The sequence below is a fragment of the Equus przewalskii genome, chromosome 32 (assembly GCF_037783145.1).
Source record: "Equus przewalskii isolate Varuska chromosome 32, EquPr2, whole genome shotgun sequence".
In the NCBI taxonomy this organism is placed as follows: Eukaryota; Metazoa; Chordata; class Mammalia; order Perissodactyla; family Equidae; genus Equus; species Equus przewalskii.
In genome coordinates this window covers 12,417,464-12,429,338 of record NC_091862.1, presented here as the reverse complement: position 1 = coordinate 12,429,338, position 11,875 = coordinate 12,417,464, and the positions used below count along the sequence as shown (strand labels likewise).

Here is an 11,875-nt window from a genome sequence, read left to right as displayed (position 1 = left end):
AGCAATTCTGGCAAAAATGATGAAAACTTACATTAAGTCAGGAGAATTGGGTATAAGAATGGATAGCTTTAAGAGAAATGTAGGTGATGTCAGAAGTTGGTAACTAGTGACGGGTTGTGAGGGTAAAGCTAAGGGGCATGGGGACTAAGATGAGGTTAGCCCAGGTTAGGCTTGGATGACCTGGGCAGATGAAGATGTCATCAGTCAGCAAACTGAATACGTGGGGAGCAGCAGGCCTGGGGTAGGCAGACAGAAGTGAGTTCAGTTTTGGACATGGATTCAATGCTTTCTCATTACGTTTCTTTTATCACTATATTTTAGCTACATGACTTTGGCATATACTGACTTTATTGACTTTTAAGGATTTACATCACAGCCTGTGATTTTGCGGAACCTGCTGCATGTCTCTACATTACCTCCAGTAACGTTTGTGCTCATTTCATTGTACTTTATACATACATAAAAGTGTCATCTGCACAAATGCAATTCTGTGTCTTCCTTCCCTGGTTTTGTAATATTTATTGCTTATTTCATTCTTGAGTAGTTATGAAAGCATAACTTATACTAAATTAGATTATAAGGGTAAACACTCATTTTTATTCAGCATTTATTTTATTTGACTTTTAAGGAGGATGACCCTGGTACTTTTGTAATTATAAAACTGGTTCTTAGTTTACATATTTATTTTCATTTTACACTCACCCACTCTCAAAAAAGAATTTGAGACAACTTACAATAAAATTACTGATACATTAAATACAAAAGTCAATGATAAAGTTGAACAACTAAAGTTACAAAGACAAGGACGAAAGAAATAATGTTATTAAATCATCCTGGTTGAAGGCTGCTAAAGCAATTAAATATGAAACTTAGTTTAGAATCTCCCAGCAACCAAGGCAGAGACGACCACACAAGGGATCTGGCAGCTTTGTCCACTGGCAGGAACACAGACGCTACTACTGGTCCCTCGCCCAAGCTCCTTCCACTGGGCCTCGCACCCATCGCCTAGTCACTGCAGTGATGGGTGCTAACGGCTCACAGATATGGGGCTGCCCGTGCTGGAAGGCTACGGCACCACTTCTCCCAGGAGGTGGCCAGGAGCAATACTGACTGATACAGGGGTACAAAACGCTGCTCCCTTTGTGCCTCAGAGCTCCCCTCAACCCCCAACCTTCGACAACCGTGAGACCAGGCTGAAGCTGGTTTCCAGGCCAAACAACAGCCTCACCTAGCAATTTTTCCCTCTCTTATTCTGCTTGCCTCCTTTCCCTTCTCTGGAGAGCACTCCTCAACACACCATTTTCACAAAAATCCTTATCTCAATCTCTGATTCTAGGAAACCAGACCTAACATGGAAGAACAATAGTTAAGCAGAAAAATATTAGTCTTCTGACCTTATGTTGAAAGGATTCTTAAATATAGGGTAATAAAAAACAGAAATAACATCCTCAATATTAGATTTCAAAAAAACACAAAGGCATGAAAAATGGTTGTTTCTTATGCGGACCCGTCCACTCACTAAGCTCAAGACTATTTCACACAGAGGTTGAGGCCTCAGCAGCTGTGGGCAAGCATGGGTGAAAGCCACTAAAAATTAGCACTGTCCTCAAAGGTCAGGCACAGATGCCCCAAGTGCCGACCCCTTCTTTATACTATGTTAGGGGTGTATTGTCATTAATTCATCTAAAATTGTATTGATATGATCTATGTTTTAAATCTGCACCACGTTTGGGAGTAACTTGCTCTATAAGGCATACTTCCAAACAGGCAAAATTAGATAGAAATTATATATATGTCTTAAAAATTATAATCCACAGTACTATATCAGAATATTACAACTAGTTTGTAAATATTTGCTTATAATCACAACAGTAACACCTACCTTCCACTGACTGCCTCCATGTGCCACATACTCACGTTAAGCACTTTACATGGGTTATCTCTATTCCTAATAACAGTCCTCCAAGGGTGGCATTACTGCCCCAATGTGATGGATTAAAACTCAGCCTCTTAACCTGCCCAAGTTCTCATAACCAGGAGTGCTGGACTTCCAGAAGATCTAGCTTACTTCAAAGTACTTCTAGCTCTTCCATTAGGGAATGCTGCCTCTATCATGTCAATCAAAAGAGCCTGTTGCAATTCTCACATTATATCTAAGTGACCTTTCTAGTAGGTTGGAGTACAGGACAGTGGTTAGACTAATACTTGTCCATTCTATGGGAAGGATGTTAGATTACCAGACCCATGACCACAATTTATAAAAGAAAAATATGACACAGAATTTTGAGGGAATAGCTAATAGCTCAGTATTTCTCAAATTTGAGTAATGTGCAGACTAGCTGAAAAAAAATTACTTTGGAACCCCAGAAATATGGAGATTTTCACGGGTCTCCAGATGCCAGCTTGAGAAACTAAAGAAATAAGTTTTATTCTCTCATGGAAGCATCTTTCAGTTGTGAATTTGTACTGAAAAATAAACATTTTTTTTCTTATAATTGGCAAAATGATTTGATTAACTCTAAAGTGAAATGAAAATACAAAATTTTAAAAATTCTAACTTAAAATTCATATACTACAAATTCTAGTAGTTTAAGAAACGCTAGACAGACTAATTTGTTTAATTTTAAGAACCTAAGAGGTTGTGTTTTTGTAGATAGAAAAGTATTTGGGGTTTGAATTTTGGGGACTGCATTAGAGAAGTGAACGAGAGTGAAGAGCTTGTAGAATTTAGTTCAACCAGTCAGAACAGGTCTGTAAGAGTTCCACGGCAGTGAAAGTTCTCCCACTGAAGCCTGATTAAGTTAGTTAATCTAAAGATCGACAACAGAAGGGTTAACAGATTCTCACCAGAAAAATCCTGAGGTGGTTATAAATAAGCCCTTCTTGTCACATCACAAAAGAAATTCTCCATATCTAATTCTTAGAGTTTTGCCTGAGGATAAGCAGTGAATTTTAGTAAACGTCTTCTGAGCATCTACAGAGAATTAGCCTCCCTCTCTCAACGCCCCCAGGACCTGCCTGGACCCCTGTTTTGGCACTCGGCACATTGTACCTGTGTTGTAGTTCTCTGTGTCTATGGCTTTCTCTTGTGTTCAGAAGGGCTTGGCCAGAGGGACAGTCTTGTATTGTTATCTTATCATCTCTGTAAAAATTCTTCCCCTTTCTTAAGAAAATGAATTTTTTAAAAATTTGCTCAATGTAACTATCAAATATTTCCTGGCTTTCCTCAGAGTATTCCTGATCTGCCCTAATATGGTAAAACTACTTCAGAGCAGCAGAGAATTCTTTTAGAACTACAATTTAATCATCTGATTTATTGTTTTCCTTTATCGGAATACATTCTCTCTCCTCCTTGATAACTGCTTTCCTAAATTATAAGTAAATCCCCTGCACGTAATATTTACAACATGATGAAAACGCATGTAAACAAAGTTGCTATGAATATGTTTAATTTGCCAAAAATCAAGCATCCTCAATAAAAAGAGAACCGAAGACATACCTAGCTTATTTCCAAATAATAAATATTCTCATAAGGCCTTAATCCCGGGAGAAAGAATTTTTAACTAACTAACTACATGTGTACCTTACCCCTAAATCAAAGATAAAGTTGATAACACCTTCTAAACACCATCAACTACTCTCAAACAGGTAACTAAAACAAAGACTTAGAAACTTTCCACTAAAAATATTCTAACATCCACCTTAAGAAACTCTTTGTAAAATTCAGATAGCCCATAGGTTCTGGATTATGGTAATAATCATAACTATAAAAGCCTAAAAGTAAAGATCTTGGTTTCTGACATAATTGGGTCTTATATGATTCAAAACATTACATACACACATACACGCATTACAGGAACAACCATCTCTTGATTTTCTTCATTACAGTGGCCAGCTGTTCTAGGATAAAAAAAATCCCTGAAAGCACAAATGTGTTAAGTCTGCTGATGAGGTATAAGGTGTCTCCAGTCATCAAATTCTGTCTAGGATCTAACAGGATCTCTGATTTGGGAAGAAGTCATGTACAATGTCGGAAACCTTGAGATGCTGAAGGGAGGTGGTACCAAGGTTGATTTACAAAAGGCTGACAATTAAGTCTGTTACATAAGTGGAAGATGGCCTGAACTCCTATAGTCACCCGAAAGCTTGGTTAATTGCGGTGGATAACACGGCAGAGGAAGTGGAAGGTGGTAGCAAAGACCATGAAGATGATTCAGATGATGCTTCAAGATGTATAAGTAGGTCAAACACTATTGCTTGGGGGCCCCATTCTAAATCTATAATCTATATCTGTATCTAAATCTAAAAATCACGTAACCCAATTTTTCATGCTTTCTACTTGTATTAGTGAATGTCAAACAAATGATGTAGGGAAACTCTGTAGGACTTTATAGTTGAGAGTTGCAGCCAGGAAGGAGAAATCTGTTCCTCACTAGCTGTGAACTCCAAAGGCCGATGCCATGTCTGACTGGGCTCCTAGCCATGTCACCTCCCCGTCCCTCTCTGCCTAGCCCAGGGCTTTTCACAGAGTAGGTGCTCAGGATACATTCAATAAAAAGAGATGAGTTATTACAGTACATGTCCTGTAGTAACTCATCCACTAGTGCTTTGGTAAAACAGGAACCAGATTATTGATTTTCATTTTTGGCAGAGAAACTTTCTGTAATTAACACTTACTCTTCTGTGATTAACATGGAATAGTCAGAGCTTAGTTTAATATCCAACTATTTTTCTACAGATGATTGATCACAAGTAACTGACAAAAGAAGGGCTCTCAAAAACGTGGGAAAAAATACGATAAATAAACATTTGGATTTTAGAAGTGCCGTTAGCAACACAGCAGTGTGAGTCCTTCCTTTTTTATCTCCCTTTTTATCTACAACTAATTGGTCATTCATAACTGAACAAAAGTGTCTCTGCACATTACACCAGAACATTGAGGAGATTTCCACCCACTTGTGCTTCAGAAAGTGGGTAGATATGACCTCGGACGGTGCCGTGATCCAAGGGAGGCGATAAGCCTGCCCCACACTCACCTGCCTCAATCAAGGAGAAAAAGGGAAACTGGAGACTGCAAAACAGGGTGGACACGCAAGGGAGATAGAGAATCTGTGGAGGTCCAGCCAGACTGAGGGAGAACCAGGTAAGCCACTGTAGCAGGACAGAGACAAGTCTGGAGGCAGAAACAGAGGGACTCAAGGAGTCAGTCTCCCTCCCCAGGGCAACACTGCAATGAACCGGGCTGTCACCAGTGAAAGTGGTGACTTCCCACACAGAGGAGGTAGAAAGTAAAAGCGGTGAGTGACTGATCACCTGGCTCCATGAGTTGCAGCTTGAGGGACCTGTTTCTCTTCAGCAGCACCCAGATTTCTAAGGAGGGAACCTCCTGACTCGGGGTTAGGAGAGGAAAAGGAAAGAGGCAGACAAGAATAACAAAGGGCATTGAAAAAGCATGTTCCCTGCTTTGTGCTTTGGGATTTCAGCAGGAGGTCCACCCAGGGACCTCTAGGAGTATCCCCACTCAAGGATCACTCTACTGGGCTGTGGACACCCACAGAGCCCTGGGTGCTAAGCTCACACCTCCCCCCACTCAGCTGTCAGCTTTTACTATACTCGCTTTTTTTACACCCACTCCCAAGTGCAGTCTCAGAGCCAGCTCAGGTAAAGAGAAACCAAAAACTTGAGCTACAAGCATCACCTTCTGGAAAATAAAAGAAAGGTTTCTAACTGCCAGTTTGTTGGACTTTAACAAAGTAAACAAGTAAGAAAGATGTGTGCTACTTCAAATGATGCCAGAGGCACATTTTGTCACATACTATGAAAAATCATAGTAATATGGTATCACAACAAGAAAATGATAATTCCCAAGCAACCAAACTCAGAGGCACAGAATACTGCAATCTAAATGATAAAGAATTCAAAATGGCTGTTTTGAAGAGATTCAATGAGCTACAAGTAAACTGAGAAAGGCAATTCAATGAACTCAAGAACAAAACTGATAAACAGAAGTTCTTTATCAAAGAGATTGAAATTTTAAAAAAGAACCAGACTGAAATTCTAGAGGTGAAGAATTCAATGAATGAGAAGAACACATAAGAGTTTAGGAAATAGGGCAGATGCAATAAAAGAAAGAACTAGTAACTTGGAGGACAGGAATTTAGAAATGACTCAGAAAAGGGGAGAGAACTAAGATTTTAAAAAAGTGAAGAAACTATGAGAGCTATCAGGTATGATGAGAAAAACAAATACAAGAATAACTGTTCTACCAAAAGGAGAAGGGAGGGAGAAGAGAGCAGGGAGTGTATACAGATAAATAATAGCCAAGAACTTCCTAAACCTGGGGAGGGAATTAGACACACAAGACAAAGAAGCTAACAGAACTCCCTCTTATCTCAAAACAAAAAGACCTTCTCCAAGACACATTATAATGAAACTGTCAAAAATCAATGATAAAGAAAGAATCTTTTTTTTTGTTTGAGGAAGAATAGCCCTGAGCTAACTGCTGCCAATCCTCCTCTTTTTGCTGAGAAAGACTGGCCCTGAGCTAACATCCGTGCCCATCTTCCTCTACTTTATATATGGGACGCCTACCACAGCATGGCTTTTGCCAAGCGGTGCCATGTCTGCAACCAGGATCCAAACCGACAAACCCCGGGCCACAGAGAAGCGGAACATGCGAACTGAACAACTGCACCACCGGGCCAGCCCAAGAAAGAATCTTAAAGGCAGCCTGGGGGAGAAAAGAAAGTAGTCTACAAAGGAACCCCAACTGGTCTATCAGTGGATTTCATCACAGCAGAAACTCCACAGGCCAGGAGAAAGTGGAATGACAAATTCAAAGTACTGAAAGACAAAATCTGCCAGCCAAGAATACCGTACCCAGCAAAGTTATCCTTCAGACATGAAGGTGAAATAAAGGCTTTCCCAGACAAATAAAAACTGAGAGAGTAGATAACAAAACCTGGGGAGGGGATCCAAGATGGTGCCGTGAGTAGTTCTCTTTGTCTCTCCCCCTTCGAGTCTACAATTATTTGGACACTTATCGCTTAACAAAGGATATCCAGACAGCATCTCAGGACGTCTGAGATACCCACGCAACTATACATCGGAAGGCGGATGGACTTTCCTCCGGGAGGATGTGGAAATAGGTGAAAACTCTCCGACCCCGACCGAACAGCCTAGTACCCGCAAGTGGCTTTCTTCCAACGGACGCCCCCAGAAGATCAACACACATCTAGGGCAGGAGCGAGCACACAACAGAGGAGCGACGGTGGCAACAGGTGACCAGAACCCTACCTAACCCCCCCGCAATTACTCCTAAACGCAGAGGGAAACTTTGGAGTTGCACACCTGGGCCCGCGGGGAGAGTCTCTCCCCGCCATTGGCGGGGAGATCCCGCCTGGTGTTCGCGGCACCCGGAGGGTCCCAGAGAGAGTCGCTGAGGGTATGGAGGTCTCCCGGCTGCCACTGCCGGCACGGTGGGGCTAGGGATTGCCGGAGATCTCCGAGCGGACTGGGGCTGGGTGAAGCTCCAAAGGCCGACTCCACGCCCCGGAGGGGAAGCTCCGGAGTTCCGCCCGGGCAGCAGACAAAACTCTCTGTCTGCCATTAGCAGAGGGGCCACGCCCAGCATTCACGGCTCCGGGAAAGTCCCGGAGAGAATCCCAGAGGGCGAGGCGACCCCCAGCTGCCGTTGCCCGCCCCGTGGGACTAGGGATTGCCGGAGATCTCGGAGAGGACTGGGGCTGGGGGAAGTTCCAGAGGCCCGCTCCACGCCCCAGAGGGGAAGATCCAGAGTTCTGCCCAGGCAGCAGACAAAACTCTCTGTCTGCTATTAGCGGAGGGGCCACGCCCAGCATCCACAATACCGGGAGGGTCCCAGAGAGGAGAATATTAGGCAGGGTAGCAGCTGACCAGCTACCACTGAAATCAGGATCTCTGGCTATCCCTCCAAGACAGGGCAAAGGGCTCCCCGAGTTCCTGGGGAACAGGACTGGGGCTGGGGGGAGTTCCAGCGACCAAGCTCCGTAGCCTAGGGGGAAACCCTACAGACTCACAGCAGCCTCAGGGAGAGCCTCTGCACAGCACCAGTAGAAAGCACCCAGCCGGCAGCCACAAGGCTGGAAGACCCCGGGACAAAAGCAGCATAGCTAGGTGAACTAACCACAGACTGTAGAAGATGCCAATAGCTCTCCTGCGACCCATAGTGGACAAGTGAGATTTTGTGGGTGCCGACAGCAACGGAGCGACAAATATAAGTGATCCCACCCCTGGCCGCTGGAAAAGCCCATAACACCGTTGCAGACCCCAAGGAGGGAGCACGTCTAGGTGGGCTGCAACAGTAGGCACCAGCAGCCTGAAGCCCCCCTGTGACGGCCCCCACGGCAGAGAAGGGAATCCAAAGGACCACTGTGACTACGAGGAGGGGCCCAGGCCCAGTTAGCAACTGCGGACAGGGTTCCTGGTTGGTGCAGTATAAACAGCTGCTCCCCCACCGCAGCAGCTGAAACAAGTGAAAGGAGCAACTAAACTCTATCTCCATGCGGAGGCACAAATCAACAACATCAAGCAATATGAAAAAATACATTAAATCTCCAGAACAGAAAGAAAATAACAAATACACAGAAAACAATCCCAAAGAAAATGAGATATATAACCTAAATGATGATGACTTCAAAACAGCCATCATTAAAATACTCAATGAGTTAAGAGAGAATTCTGACCGACAACTCAACGAGTTCAGGAGCTATGTCACAAAAGAGTTTGATACGATAAAGAAGAACCAAACAGAAATATTGGAAATGAAGAACACAATAGAGGAGATTAAGAAAAATCTAGATGCTCTGAACAGTAGGGCCGATAATATGGAGGAAAGAATTAGCAATTTGGAAGATGGCAATATAGAATTGCTGCAGGCAGAGGAGGAGAGAGAAGCAAGACTAAAAAGAAATGAAGAAACTCTCCGAGAATTATCAGACACAATTAGGAGATGCAACGTAAGGATTATAGGTATACCAGAGGGAGAAGAGAAGGAGAAAGGGGCAGAAAGCCTATTCAAAGAAATAATGGCTGAGAACTTCCCAAATCTGGTGAGAGAGATGGATCTTCAGGTGACAGAAGCCAATAGATCTCCAAACTTTATCAATGCAAGAAGACCAACTCCACGGCATATAGTAGTGAAGCTAGCAAAAGTCAATGACAAGGAGAAAATACTAAGGACAGCCAGGCAAAAGAAACTAACCTACAAAGGAACCCCCATCAGGCTATCAGCAGATTTCTCAGCAGAAACTTTACAGGCTAGAAGAGAGTGGAATGATATATTCAAAAATCTGAAGGACAAAAATCTACAGCCGAGAATTCTCTACCCAGCGAAAATATCCTTCAAATACGATGGAGAAATAAAAACTTTCCCAGATAAACAAAAATTAAGGGAGTTCATTGCCACAAAACCTCCTCTTCAGGAAATCCTCAGGAAAACCCTCATTCCTGAAAAATCCAAAAAAGGAAAGGGGCTACAAAACCAAGAGCAGAGGAGATAAGTAGAAGGACAACAACAGAGAGTAGCAGCTCTTCATCAGAACAGATTAAACCATGGGACGAGAAACAAAGGAAATTGAAGAAAACCAGAAAACAAGACACAAAATGGTAGTGGTAGGCCCCCACATCTCAATAATCACTCTAAATGTAAATGGATTGAACTCCCCAATCAAAAGACACAGAGTGGCAGGATGGATCAAAGAACAAGATCCAACAATATGCTGCCTCCAGGAAACACACCTCAGCCCCAAAGACAAACACAGACTCAGAGTGAAGGGATGGAGAACAATACTCCAAGCTAATAATGAACAAAAGAAAGCAGGTGTCGCTATACTAATATCAGACAAGGTAGATTTCAAAGCAAAACAGATAAAGAAAGACAAAGAGGGACAGTATATAATGATAAAAGGGACTCTCCACCAAGAAGACATAACACTTATAAATATATATGCACCCAACACAGGAGCACCAAAATTTGTAAAGCAACTCTTAATAGAACTAAAAGAAGACATCAACAACAATACAATAATAGTAGGGGACCTCAACACACCATTAACACCAATGGACAGAACATCCAGACAGAAAATCAACAAGGAAATAATAGAATTAAATGAAAAATTAGACCAGATGGACTTAATAGATATATATAGAACACTTCATCCAAAAACAGCAGGTTACACATTCTTCTCAAGTGCACATGGAACATTCTCAAGGATTGACCATATTTTGGGAACCAAAGCAAACATCAATAAATACAAGAGAGTTGAAATAATATCAAGCATCTTTTCTGATCATAATGCTATTAAACTAGAAATCAACTACAAGAAAAAAGCAGAGAAAGGTGCAAAAATGTGGAGACTAAACAACACGCTTCTGAACAAACAATGGATCATTGAAGAAATTAAAGAAGAAATCAAATTTTATCTGGAGACAAATGAAAATGAGAACACGACATACCAAATCATTTGGGATGCAGCAAAAGCAGTCCTAAGAGGGAAATTCATCGCAATACAGGCTCACCTCACTAAACAAGAAAAAGCTCACATAAGCAACCTCAAACGACACCTAACAGAACTAGAAAAAGAAGAACAAACAAAGCCCAGAGTCAGTAGAAGGAGGGAAATAATAAAAATAAGAGCAGAAATAAACGATATTGAAACAAAAAAGACAATAGAAAGGATCAATGAAACAAAGAGTTGGTTCTTCGAAAGAATTAACAAAATTGACAAACCCCTAGCCAGACTCACCAAGAAAAGAAGAGAGAAATCGCAAATTAATAAAATTAGGAATGACAGAGGAGAAATCACAACAGATACCAATGAAATACAAGAGATCATAAGAGAATACTATGAAAAACTATATGCCAACAAATTGAACAACCTGGAAGAAATGGACAAATTCCTAGACTCCTACAATCTCCCCAAACTGAATCAGGAAGAAATGGAGAATCTGAATAGGCCAATCACAAGTAAGGAAATAGAAACGGTAATCAAAAACCTCCCCAAAAATAAGAGTCCAGGACCAGACGGCTTCTCTGGAGAATTCTACCAAACATTCAAAGAAGACTTAATACCTATTCTCCTCAAACTGTTCCAGAAAATTGAGAAAGATGGAGTACTCCCTAACACATTCTATGAAGCCAACATCACTCTGATCCCCAAACCTGACAAGGACAACACAAAGAAGGAGAACTACAGGCCGATATCACTGATGAACATAGATGCAAAAATCCTCAACAAAATTTTGGCAAACCGAATACAGCAATACATCAAAAAGATTATACACCATGATCAAGTGGGATTTATACCAGGGACACAGGGATGGTTCAACATCCGCAAGTCAATCAACGTGATACACTACATCAACAAAATGAAAAACAAAAACCACATGATCATCTCAATAGATGCAGAGAAAGCATTCGACAAGATCCAACACCCATTTATGATAAAAACCCTCAATAAAATGGGTATAGAAGGAAAGTACCTCAACATAATAAAGGCCATATATGACAGACCCACAGCCAACATCATACTCAATGGACAAAAACTGAAAGCCATCCCTCTGAGGACAGGAACAAGACAAGGGTGCCCACTTTCACCACTCCTATTCAACATAGTACTGGAGGTGCTGGCCAGAGCAATTCGGCAGGAAAAAGAAATAAAAGGAATCCAAATAGGTAACGAAGAAGTAAAACTCTCGCTGTTTGCAGACGACATGATCTTATATATAGAAAACCCCAAAGAATCCATAGAAAAACTATTAGAAATAATCAACAACTACAGCAAAGTAGCAGGGTATAAAATTAACGTGCATAAATCAGTAGCATTTCTATACACTA

At 41.7% G+C, this 11,875-nt stretch overlaps 1 protein-coding gene across 1 annotated transcript in view; it reads right to left on the bottom strand.

The window, feature by feature from the left end:
- Nucleotides 1–11,875, bottom strand: part of TFB1M (transcription factor B1, mitochondrial) — a 68,022-nt gene that overhangs the window by 21,068 nt on the left and 35,079 nt on the right. The window lies entirely within an intron of this gene.